Source organism: Gavialis gangeticus, unplaced genomic scaffold (assembly GCF_001723915.1).
Source record: "Gavialis gangeticus isolate Ggan-Ray unplaced genomic scaffold, GavGan_comp1, whole genome shotgun sequence".
NCBI classification, from domain to species: Eukaryota; Metazoa; Chordata; order Crocodylia; family Gavialidae; genus Gavialis; species Gavialis gangeticus.
The window spans coordinates 22,760,369-22,772,632 of record NW_017729011.1 but is presented as its reverse complement, the minus strand read 5'-3'; positions in this window follow the sequence as shown (position 1 = coordinate 22,772,632).

The following is a 12,264-nucleotide window of genomic DNA, read 5'->3' as shown; positions in this document are numbered from 1 at the left end:
GTACCCAAAGGTGAATGAACAGAGCTGAAGCAAATTCATTGGGTGGATGACTAGATATTGACATCAAAATTTTGATAGTACTGATAGACGGAGGTTAGAAAATATTATTTGGGGGGGGACTGAGTGCATGCATCAGCACAAGAATTACACCTCCTAACATCCTCTGCACAGTGTGATGCATGCACAGTCAGCCTCTTTTTCCTCAGCCATGCAGCGCTGAGCACGCGTGGGGCACCGGTCTGGCTGCACACCAAGTGGTGTCGTGGTGCTGCTGCTGTTGTCGGCTACTGCAAAATTAGTTTCCCAGGGCTAAGCCCTGCAAAGAGCCGGCCTTCCACCAACTATGGTAGTACTTCTTCACTTTGCATCTTCAAAGAGAAGTTTAACACAACTTGCTTGTAACTGCATGTAATCATCCTGTCTGTGAAAGCTGCCTACTCAGTATTTATCAGTCAGCTGCTGTTTTCTCTAACCTTACCTGGAGAGGTTTATGGATCAACTATGCAAATGTTAATGCAGATGTATATCTGTTAGCAAAATGTGTTCCTAATCTTCCATTGGAATCCCACATCAAAACCCACTGAAATTTGGCAAGGACATTAGTTATTTTCCAGTAAGAAACCACCTTATTGGAGTTGCATATGTTTTCAATTTTTAAGATATTTAATAATGTTTTCACCTCCTAATTAGGAGAAATATCTGGGTTTGGCTGTTTCTCTCTCCTGGGAGCTGGGAGTTCGGCTGTGCCAACTGACAGGCCATTACAACATTCCATTCTCCATACTAAATTTTTGCTTTTCAAGTTTTGAGTGAACTTGGAATTTGGATAAAGATCTCTAAGCACCAACTAAAATCCTGGAAACACATAACCAAAGTAAACCCTGTAATCGACATAAAAAGCATACTCAATTTTAGACCAATAATAGCAGAGAAAGTTTGGGTAAGATGGACATATTCATCCTTCTCTTCTGTACTAGGCAATATTAGTGCCATACACAGATGATTATTTACAAATAGTTTAATTTATAAAAACCTATATAGATCATTAGATATATATTACCCACACACTTAAATCACCAGAGCAAAATGTATACTTTTCCCAAGATGAACATGGGCCGACAATGCGAGGTCATGGTTGGCAGGGTTAACCGGACCTTATCGTGCATCCACAGGTGCATCTCGAGTAGAGCCAAGGAGGTGATCCTCCCCCTCTGTGCGACGCTGGTCAGGCCACAGCTGGAGTACTGTGTCCAGTTCTGTGCGCCCCATTTCAAGAGGGATGTGGACAACATGGAGAGGGTCCAGAGGAGGGCCACCCGCATGATCCGGGGACAACAGGGCAGACCCTACAGTGAGAGACTGCGGGACCTGAACCTATTCAGCCTCCACAAGAGAAGGCTGAGGGGGGACCTGGTGACCGTCTATAGACTCACTAGGGGGGACCAGAAGGGTTTGGGGGAGACGCTGTTTCCCCTAGCGCCCGCTGGCATAACAAGGAGCAATGGGCACAAGTTGATGGAGAGGAGGTATAGATTGGACATCCGCAAAAACTACTTCACAGTTAGGGAGGCTAGGAGCTGGAACCAACTTCCAAGGGAAGTGGTGCTGGCCCCTACCCTGGGGGTCTTTAAGAAGAGGCTGGATGTCTACCTGGCTGGACTCATTTGAGTCCCGTTTTTGTTTTGGGGTTTTGTTGTTCTCCCGCCCTGGCGGGGGGTCGGGCTAAAAGATCTACTAGGTCCCTTCCGACCCTAAATCTATGAAACTATGAAACTATAAACTAGGATTCATTTTTTAAAATTTGCTATTCAGTAACTAAACGCCAAACCTTTTTTGGTGGGAGAGGTAAGAGAAGTGAACAAAAAAAAATCATATTACAGTTGATGCATTTTGAATCAGCTGAGATATTAAACCACAGAAATTGGGGTTTACAATGGAAAATCCATTTACTGTTAATAACAGCAGCCCCACTGGCGCCAGTAAAATAAAACTCCAAAAGAAACAGAAAGAGACTGGGAGTCAGACTCTAGTATACTGCAAGTTGGGTTCGAGGAGTCCCAGTCATGGGCTTGCATTGTCTAGTTTGGTTTTACAAGAATAACCTCAACAGTGCATTCTTTCCACAGGCTATTTTTGACTCTCTAACATGTGGACTGAGATGACATGGGCCACATCCTTAACTGGTATAAATCAGGGAAGCTGCATTGATTGCCTTGGAGCTATGCTTATTTATACCAGCTGAGGATCTGGCCATGTAGATGGAACCTTTCTCTTACTGATTTCTGGAAAAGAGGTTTGGAAAGCTCTTATAAATAGGAAAACATTTTAATAAGTATCTATCTATGCACATGCACCAACAAGATGACATGTAAATGTTTCTTTTTCCCAAGGCCCAGAATGGCAAATATGCAGTCTTGGACCATCAACAGATTTAAGAGCTATTCGAGCTAAGAACAGATGTTGTTCATACCAGCAATGAATCTAGACTTGCCAACTTTTTTGTGAATATTCTAGGACTCTATTTCTAGTCTGGTTAGTTTGCAGTACATCAGATATTAAACTCTGGATATTAGTTTGTACTGAAGGCGTTTTGGATCATGTGTGCCATTATCTTCAAGGGAAGAAATGTTGAGCTTCATGAGGTATGGCTGCAAAGTGAAACTGCTAGTCAAGAACCCTAGGTTCTGTCTCCAACCCATGACAGACATACTACACGATTCTTGCTCAGTCATCTATGTTGCAACCTTCAATAGTGGCCTCTGACTTTGGGTGCTCAAACTGAGGCATTTGGGCCTGCTGACCACTTGCCTCTCCCTGTTTCAAAAGTGTGTATAAGTGCTCAGCACTTGTGAAAATCAAATCTAAGGCACCTAGGAATCAGAGGTGACTTTTGAATGCCATGGCCTTTAACTTCTTTATGTCTCATATCCCCTTTCTGTAATAAGGGGCACCAATTTATTCATGCTTTCAAAGTGCTCTGGGACTCGGGATGGAAGGAAGGCACCACCATAGGTCAGTGCATTGTGGTCACTCATAGCACTTATGGAAAATATAAATGCTTTGCTCTAAGGAGGTGCTGGCAGCCACAGGCTTGGGATGGCTCTTTTTCAGTAGCCAGTACCTATGGCATCTGGTAAAAATATATACCTTTTTGGTTCATAGCTGATACTCTTTGCTTGTGATGCAGAACATTGAGTCTTGGACTGAATTTCTCAGGCTTCAGTGGCTGCAGAGATGAGAGATGGGCCCTCTTGGTAGAAGCCGCATCCTTGTGCCATTAGAGCCATGCAGCGTGTGTTCCACAAAACCCCAAGCTCTGTGAAGCTTGTCCACCTTGTGGTTATACAAAAATATTTCAACCCAGACCCTCTGTGAATCTTTTGAATGGCACTGGAGCCATTTGTGGCTTCCTTTCAAAGCTAACTGAACTTCACCATTTCACATAGTTTCCATATGACACAAGGAGAAGCTTAGCAGAAGCAATTGAGCTTTGCTTTAAGTCTGGGGTTCGAATCCTGAATTTAAAGGGAAACTTGGGAGGCAAAAAGGTGGCCAGTTCATCCTTGGTGTAATGAAATGGGTGTAACTTCAAGTGGCTTCTCTGTAGGAATTGATTTGGGGCAATTTAGGGAAGGGAGTTTGACCTCCCCTCCCATGTTGTGAGAGACGGTTCCCATGAACCAAAACCACACAGCTTCACATAATTCTGTTCATACCTGATACATGCATGTGGCTTGTTGTTCTTATTTCTTCAGTCACTAGTTCTGAACTGAACAGCTCCCTGAAGTGGGAACCCCAGTAGAGGGCACTCCTCCCTATAAGCTAGTTCACACGTGGTACATTTCAGTTCTAGGCTTTGATACCAAAGTTCATGATAATGGAGTTTTGTATGTGTTGAGGTAATCAGATAAAGAACTGCTGAGTTTTCTTCCTGTGCATGTTCTGCTGCAAAGAAAATATAACTACAGAGCACTGAAAAACAGCAAATGATGGTGCAGCCTGGGGAAACAGGCCATGGTACTGAAGTATGCCTGTGTTTCCCTTTCTTCCAGGAGGACCCATTGCTGATGAGCCAGAACAGACAGGAGCACCCATTTCCCAAACACTTTGTGTCCCATCCACTTGCTCTGTGGTTCCAGCACCCAGATGGAGATGCAGATATTGGACATAGTCTTTCAAGGTTTGTTTTCTTGGCTGTATGTCAAGGATATCTCTGGGAACTTGTATGAAATTATGTACTTTCTGAGCCTTGTCACTGACAAAGTTACCAAGTATTTGACCTCAGCAGCTGAGTGTTTCTTTCAGAATCTAGACATTGAGACAGCAGGCACATGGACAAGGTATAGATCTATTCTAGACCTACCTTCTCTCATTTCTGCTTTACACCTTCATTCAGGCTACTTCTGTGCTTGAAAAAAAAATCCTTTTGCCTGAGAACCTTCACTTTCTCCTTCCACTTCCTCCTGAAAGGCCTCTGACTCATACTCATGATGTTGATTTCCTCACCAATGGCATTCCTGTGCCTTTATGTGGGAAGAGGCATGGGTATGACACTAGGATGAAGAGGGCAATGCCCTTCACTTTATGCCCTTAATCTGTGATATAGGGGTAATGGTAGATGCTGCCAAGGGCATTGTGCAGCTTTGTTCAGTCATGGTTTTGAAGCATTTTGAGGTTCTCTAATGGAAAGCACTATAGATGTACCACATCACGTCAGTGAATTTTAACTAATACAATGAACTAATTGTTGTTAGATTGCAAGCTCCTTGGTGATGAAAACTTGACTGTCAGTGTATTCTGGAATGTAGCATGAATGCCTAAAGAGGATAAAGGTTTAGTCCAAAAATTTAAAACTAACTGGAGATTTTTTAATATCTCCATTTCAGGGCATCCAATTCAGTGCATCTAAAATGAACCTGCTCTTCAGGAAGTCCTGATCACCTACCTTTGAAAATCTGGTTCTCAAAAGTGTCTCAAATTCAGCACCCTCAGTATTACCCATGAAGTTCAGCAATTGTGTGTCTCTTCCTTACTCAGAATAATAAATTCTGAGTCTAGTTCCCCAGGGTGTGGGTGGGTGATCCTACAACACAAGAATCAAGGCACATGGGTGTGGCTGCCTGGTGGAGTTTGTGGGTCATTGAAGACAACAGGGACGGGTGACATTACCTTGTTTATTTGCTTCAGAGGGAAAGGTAAAGGGCGAGGGAATCAGTCTGGGTGCTTGGTGCACATTGTTGTGCTCTGCACCATGGGTGGCCAGCAGGTAGCTGAGCTGAGAAGCTGTAAGCTGAGCTGTTATTAAGTGTGCTGAGTTATTTAATGCTGAACTGAGAAGCAGGCACTGCACTCCCAGGAGAGTTGATGCCCTTGGCTAATTGGATGATGTGTACATTCCTGATAGCCTGCAGTCAGTCACTCCCATAAACAGTCACCAGATACTTTGCTGCCCTGGACAATATCCTGTTCTCCCTGGGTGGCAGGGACGGCCCCACTAAGCACACAGAAGGATCAAGTGAATTCATTTTACCTTTAGGTGGTTTTTATTGGGCATTAACTAAAAACTAAACAAGACCCAAGTGTTATAAAGGAAACATCCTCAAGAGATGGAGTGGCCTGCTTTGGAAGGCTACATGGGTTTTAAAATAGATCTAGTTGCTGTAAGCATTGCAAGGATGATTTAGTGTTATTTCTCATAGCACTCAAAATGCAAAGGTTGAATATCATTAAATCTTCCACTGCAAGCTGGTTGCATGATTCTGGCAGCAGCCTAAGGAAAATCTAGTCTATACCTGCTAGCTTCTACCCTGTATCTCATTGCCCATCCTCAGTGAGGTAGAGCATTCAGATTTCACCATCAGTTTCACAGTCGGAAGATGCTCAATTTTAGCTCGTTTTTGGAAGTGTTACCTCCAGAACTTGGGAAGGAGCTGCTGGCCAACTGCCAGGTGGGCATAGCCCACTTCCTAGGGCTCCCTCCAGAGCAGTAGCAAAGGAAATGAGCAGATAAGAACTTTCTTATCTGGATCAGGCTATCTCTACATTAAGGAAACTCCCATCAGTGGAACTACATCAGTGCAGCTTTACCAGCATAACCCCTACCGTAGGCAAGGCCACACCAGTGCAGAGCAGGGCTTCATCTGGTGACAGGTTAAAATAAACTGTGTTGGATATGCCTTGCTTCATGCCAGGTAGGCATATCTGCGTTAGGTACTTGCCTTGGTGAAGTGACATAGAGATAGTGATGTAGTTATACCGTCTCCTAATATAGACGGGAAGACAGAGTTGTCATGATGCTTAAAGTCAGAAACAGGATGGGCATTTTTCTCATTTATTTATTGTGGTGGAATAGTTTGCACAAAGCTATGAACTACAATCTAAGGAGCAGCACTTCAGTATTTGAACCTTCTTTTGCCTAAGGTGACCCCTTAGTTTATAGAGTGGAAACTGCTGAAACAGGATCAGTGGAACATAATGTCCATTCATGCTTTCAGGCAAGCACCACAATGATGCTCCAGAACGTACGTTCTTTGAGGACTATTTTACTAGCACGCTGACGATGATATTGTATTACATTGAAAATAAACTGGAAAAATACTGAGTTAGTGTAGCTCAAGGGAAAAAAATTGATTCCTGATGTTTATACTAGGATACAATCCAACTCCCATTTAAAGTTAATGGGAGACTTTCCATCTCCTTCAATGGAAATTGGACCAGGTCCTGGGAGTTTAACAAGGAAAAGCTAAAACTAGTGGTAAGTACAGTAGTTATTACAAACAGAGCAACTTAAAAGGTTATATTGTAGACCAGAGGTTGAATGGTGCAAAGCTGATAATTTGCTCAAATGTAGTATTGAATACTTCTTTATAACTCTGTAATATATTTTAAATGAAAGTTTCAAAGCATGCTACAATTATTGAGCCGCCCAACTGCTCTGTGAGGTAGGCACTGTTATGAGTACCACTATTTTGTAAGTGGGTAACATTACACAAAGTGGGATATACCTAAAGTTAAAGCATAACTTGGCAGATCAAACTACTAGAAATATTATCCCACCATGAGAAACTAAACATTATTTAATCTACTTGGGTTTTTTTCCTCATGTTGTAAGTTTTTCAGGGTTCTCTGTAACATGCACACACATGTCCAGACTTTTTATATTAACTTAAAACTATCTGTGTTTCAAAGGACACATCTGTATCCCATTCAATGAAGTAATACTCTTAGCTGTAGATGTGTTGCAAATACTTGGAGTAAAATTTTCAAAACATTCATATGATTTAGGAGCTAGCATCCCATTTTCATCTGGACTTTGGAATGTAAGTCTCAAGGAAAGTCTTAAGTCTCTTATTTGCATTTGAAAATCTTTTCTTGCTTTTAACATATATACCTGCATTAGATTATATTTTTAATATACAACTGATAATTCATCTTAGACAGCAGTGCATTGCTGTCTGCAAAACTAGGACCAGTGGAATGGCTCTACAATAAAGTCAAGCTTCAAATTTTAATCTCTTTATGAGCCACATCCTGTTTTCAGTTAACTGATCGCATGTGGGGGAAATTCACCAGAGGAAATATGTCAAGTTTTGGAAAGTACCAAAAACTTATCTCTAGTTTCTTAGTGTAATTCAGTACCTTCTAAGATAAAGGTGTCATATTTAAAGAACTGTGAAGGCAAAAGGAACTCCAGAAGCTCATTTAACATAGTCATACAGCTTGTTAGCATAGGGAGGCTATTTGTGCCCCTTTTCATTCAGAAACAGAAATTGACCCAGCAGTATTGGACCAGCCCTTCTGAAACCAGTAATTCAAACCTCTTTGCACCTCCTTCATTTAAAAATGACCAAACCTCTTCATGGGTTGAAAGCTTTTCTTAAAAAAAATAATTCACATCCTGGCTGAGAATTTCTGTGCCAGATTTGAACTCGCTGTGTGTTTTAACAGTTCTAAAACTGTGAAATGGAGAGGTTTATAGTGGAAATTCTTAGTGATATTTGCCACCAGCCATTTATAACGCTCATGTTAAAGGTGTATCAGTGTTTCCGTATGAACTTTTGGTAGCACAAAGGATAACATTATAATTCATGATCTGTCTGTCCTGCATGCAGAAATTGGCACATCTAGGAACAAATCTGTAGCATGTGGGAGGAGGGCATATAAAGTAGAAATGTAGAGGTGTTAGGGTTCAACTGGTACTCAGGCTAAGCTTCTACACACTTATGTGGCCCTTAATGCTTGAACTAATGACCATAAAAATAACTTAACCAAAATTTCCTCACATTTCCACTTTCACAGTCTCATTAACTATTATCATTAATAGTTGAGAGTGCTTATTTTTTAAAAGATAACACATGCGGCCACCACAGTTGTCAGCACAAACCAGCCAAGGGTTAACATTCAAAGCGATCGCTTTCTGGCAAAGCAAAAGTCCAAATTCTGTTGTCAGTGACACCGACCGCAGTAGGATTATGCACCCATAACTGAGAGAGGAAGTTCAGGTACAGGGGTAACATTTTGTAATTGTTCTCAGTTCTCATTACTTACAATGACATAAGCATGGGAAACTTCTTAGAACAATTGCTTGAACTCCTAAAAGAATTTGAACCTTATCTCTTAAAATACCAGTCACCAGAAAATGCTAGTTATTCGCCTCTAAATTCCCTGAATGGATTAACTGACAGCTGTGATTTGAAAATAGACATGGACCATGAAACAAAATGAACTGTAATGTTTTCTGTTCTGGATAATGGAGCTTGAAATGATAAAGAAAGCTAGCAGCTGGTTGGCTGTTATGCTGCATAAAGAGACTCCATTTTTCAGTCCATTTTTTCTGAGTGTTTTTAATGTTTCCAGGTATAGTGCTTATAGCATGTAATTTTCACAGTAGTAAGTGAATAGAGAAATAGTTCTTTTGTGTGTGCTCTACTCTCCCCAATTTACATCTGCCCAGAGAATAGCTATTGTAGGTCCTACATACAGCAGGGATATCTCGCTAAATATTTTGCTTTCAACCTGTGCTTGGTTTTTTAAATCTAGCTCCTGCTTTGAAATCTAGAGAATATTTTTCAGCAGATTATTAAAAGTACAATTTGTTCCTGTACTACATGCTGTTGTGCATTTGAGATGGGAGAGAGAGTTTAATGAAAAGATTTCTGGGAAAGTACATCTGTACCATGGATGTGATAGAACATTAAAAAAACCAAAAAAACAAACCCAAGAATAACATTGCTTTATCATGCTGGCAGACAAAAAGGCTGAGTCACATAGCAGCCATGCGAGCAGAGCTGCTGAATGTTTTTGAAGCTCTTTGTGAGGCACGTGAACTTAACAGTTTATTACAAAATGTGAAAAACATGGCAGGAAGTATCAGCTCTCATCTAAACAGCTCCTTCAGCATTTCTGTAATACTTAAGAGAAAGTATATGTGAAGAATAAGAGAAATGTCTTAGGGCAGGCACTGTCTTCATTTTTGACAAAAATAAGTATTATTTGTTTAATAACAATGTAGCATTTAATGAAAAGTATGCTCAACCCTAAAATAATCCAAGATTCACTTCTAATTGACTGATATCTTTAAAGTAGACGTGTTGAGTACTTCTGTCTATATAGCCATTCATGCAGCTTTAAACACCCTGGATGTGGGAGTTATTGCAAATGCATCAGACAAGCGTGGCAGTTAGACTACTGCTTCCTGTCTTTTCTCCCATGGATCCTAGCCACCAATTGCAAATCACCAGTTCTTTTTAATAGAAGAATTCCTGGACTAATCTGCACTTGCTCTGTCATTTTCCATCTAGGGGTTTAGTCCTGCTTGGTGTGGAGTGTCCTCAATACCACTGAGTGATTCTTCCATGAACCTGGCTGTCCTCTGGGGGTGGAAAAGAAAATTGAGTTCTGATAATGAAACCTTCCTTAATAAAAATATCTCCTCGTTCCTCAAATATAGTAACTTTCACATTTCTTTGAGCATCTCAAGGGACTTTATGTAAATTAATGAACTCTCCCAACACCTCTAAGAAGTATAAAAGTATGATTGTTTGCATTTTATAAATCAGAAAACTGAGGTATGGAGAGTAAGGTGACTAGCCCAAGATTTCACAGTGATTCAGTGGCAGAGCTGAGAAGGAAATCCATGAGTCTGGTGTTTTATATTCCAGTTCTGAGCACTGGACTCCCTCTACGCACTAGAATGAGACGGGTCCAAGTAGTATTGTTCCCTGGGATCATGTCTTTTGACACTTATGGGGCTCTGACCTGACTTTATCCTGGGATGGCCCCATGCATGCTACACACGTCAACTGTGCTGTAACTGGTTCAGAGGTTCCCTGATTCAGCTGCATGGTCAAGAATTTGGTTCCTAGGTGTCACCTTTGTTTATCTTGCGTCCTGGACTCGGTTTTGAAATCCCAGGCTAGTGGCTTGGGATTAATCTCACGTATCAGCTGAAGTCCTGCTAGGGGTAGCTGAGGAAGGGAATGGTTGTGTTCCTGACCACTGAAATTCCCTTTGCTTTTAGGACTTGATGAGTGCAGTGTCAGTAACGTTCTCTGACCCAGACAGCAAACTTCTTTCTGGTTTTGGTCTGTCACTATGTTGATTTAGTCTTTGCCGTGGCTTTGGTGAGCAATCTGTGAGGGGTAAAATGAATGGTATGCTGTAATTACGATATTGCAGTGCACTTTAGAAAATGAAGATTTGTAACTATAATTTTTGCCTTTTGCTTGTAAATTATATACTTGACTTCCATGCCACAGCACCGATTATTTACTAATGCTAGTGTTATACTGCACCAAAGTTACAATGTAAATAAGATCCCTCCACAAATTTTAGTACAGATCAAAGGCCTGCATTCAGATCACTTTAGGTATGAAAGGAGATTCAGGTTCACCACCTCTAGACACATTACTGCAAAATCCAGCAGTCTAAAGAGAAAACTAAGAATTCACTCATTTGGAACAGATTCATAAAACAATCTAATACTTCATGAGCATTATGAAAAGATCAGAGTAAAATCATATTTTACAAAAATAAACGGTCCTCTTGTTATAAAACTTCAATTGATTAAAACTGTCTGCAGGGTGCTCATGTAGATCCAGTTGCAGAATCAGGGGTTTACTTTTTTCCCATTCTTCTTTGCTCTTTTTCATATTTCATTCATCTTTATATGGAAAAATAGATGAGATTGGCACTGTCTGTGAGAGAAAATTAAAACAGTTTCTGGTATCTTCCACTAGCAAATACTACAAGGACATTTTTAAACATCCCTAGGTTGTTTTGTGTGAGTAACAACAAAGGAACACAAAGAAGAAAACTTCAAAATATTACTCAAGATCTATTTAAAAGATCCAAAAGAGTAATCCAGTAATGTTGATAATGTTTGGACTGATGATCATGGCTTCCTCCCCCCAAAATAAGAGCCTCAGTGTTAGGATTCTGAATTTCTGTTTAGACAGATAAAAGTGGTGATTATCAAAAATGTCCAAGTGATTCAGGAACACAAATCCTATGGAAAACTAGCACATCTGAACACTATGTTCATGGGACTTATGCTGTATCTACTCTGACACTGTGTGGCACAGGATACTAGGCAAGATGGATCTACGGTCTGACTCCGTAAATGGCAGTTCTTATGGTGTAATCACTTGTATGCTTTTGAAATTCCCATCTTTACACACTTAAATCTGTGAGGTGTCCTACTCAACTTACTAAAGTTGGAAATACTTTCTAAAAGTAGGAAATACTTTACCTTTCAACACGCACACCAACTTAAAAGGGAACATCCTTACAGAACAAGACATGCATCGTACTGAGTGATTAGCAATTTCATGCATTGCCATTAAATGGTACGATGTATTTTCCTTCAGAACTCATTCATTTCTATTCAAATTGATAGATTTGTTACTCAAGACGATATGCTTGTTCTTTGATCAACCAATTTTTTTTTTACTAAACTAGTTACAGAAGTTCATTCCTCTACAATGCAAATGATGGAAATAGGTTACATCCTTGACAGTTTGTTTAAACTGGTACTTACGAACTGAAACTAATACATGACTGAACTGTATAAACTGCTATTGAAACTAATATATTTATTATCCAATTTTTATTCCAGTCAATACAAATCTAATACAAACTAAGTTTTAAGGCTTCTGCATTGATAACTGACATCAATATGGCCTAATTCTGAGTAAAAGGATTAGTCCTAAGGCATGGTGTAATACTGCAGTGTTATAGTCAATGGAACTACTCATCTGAGTAAAG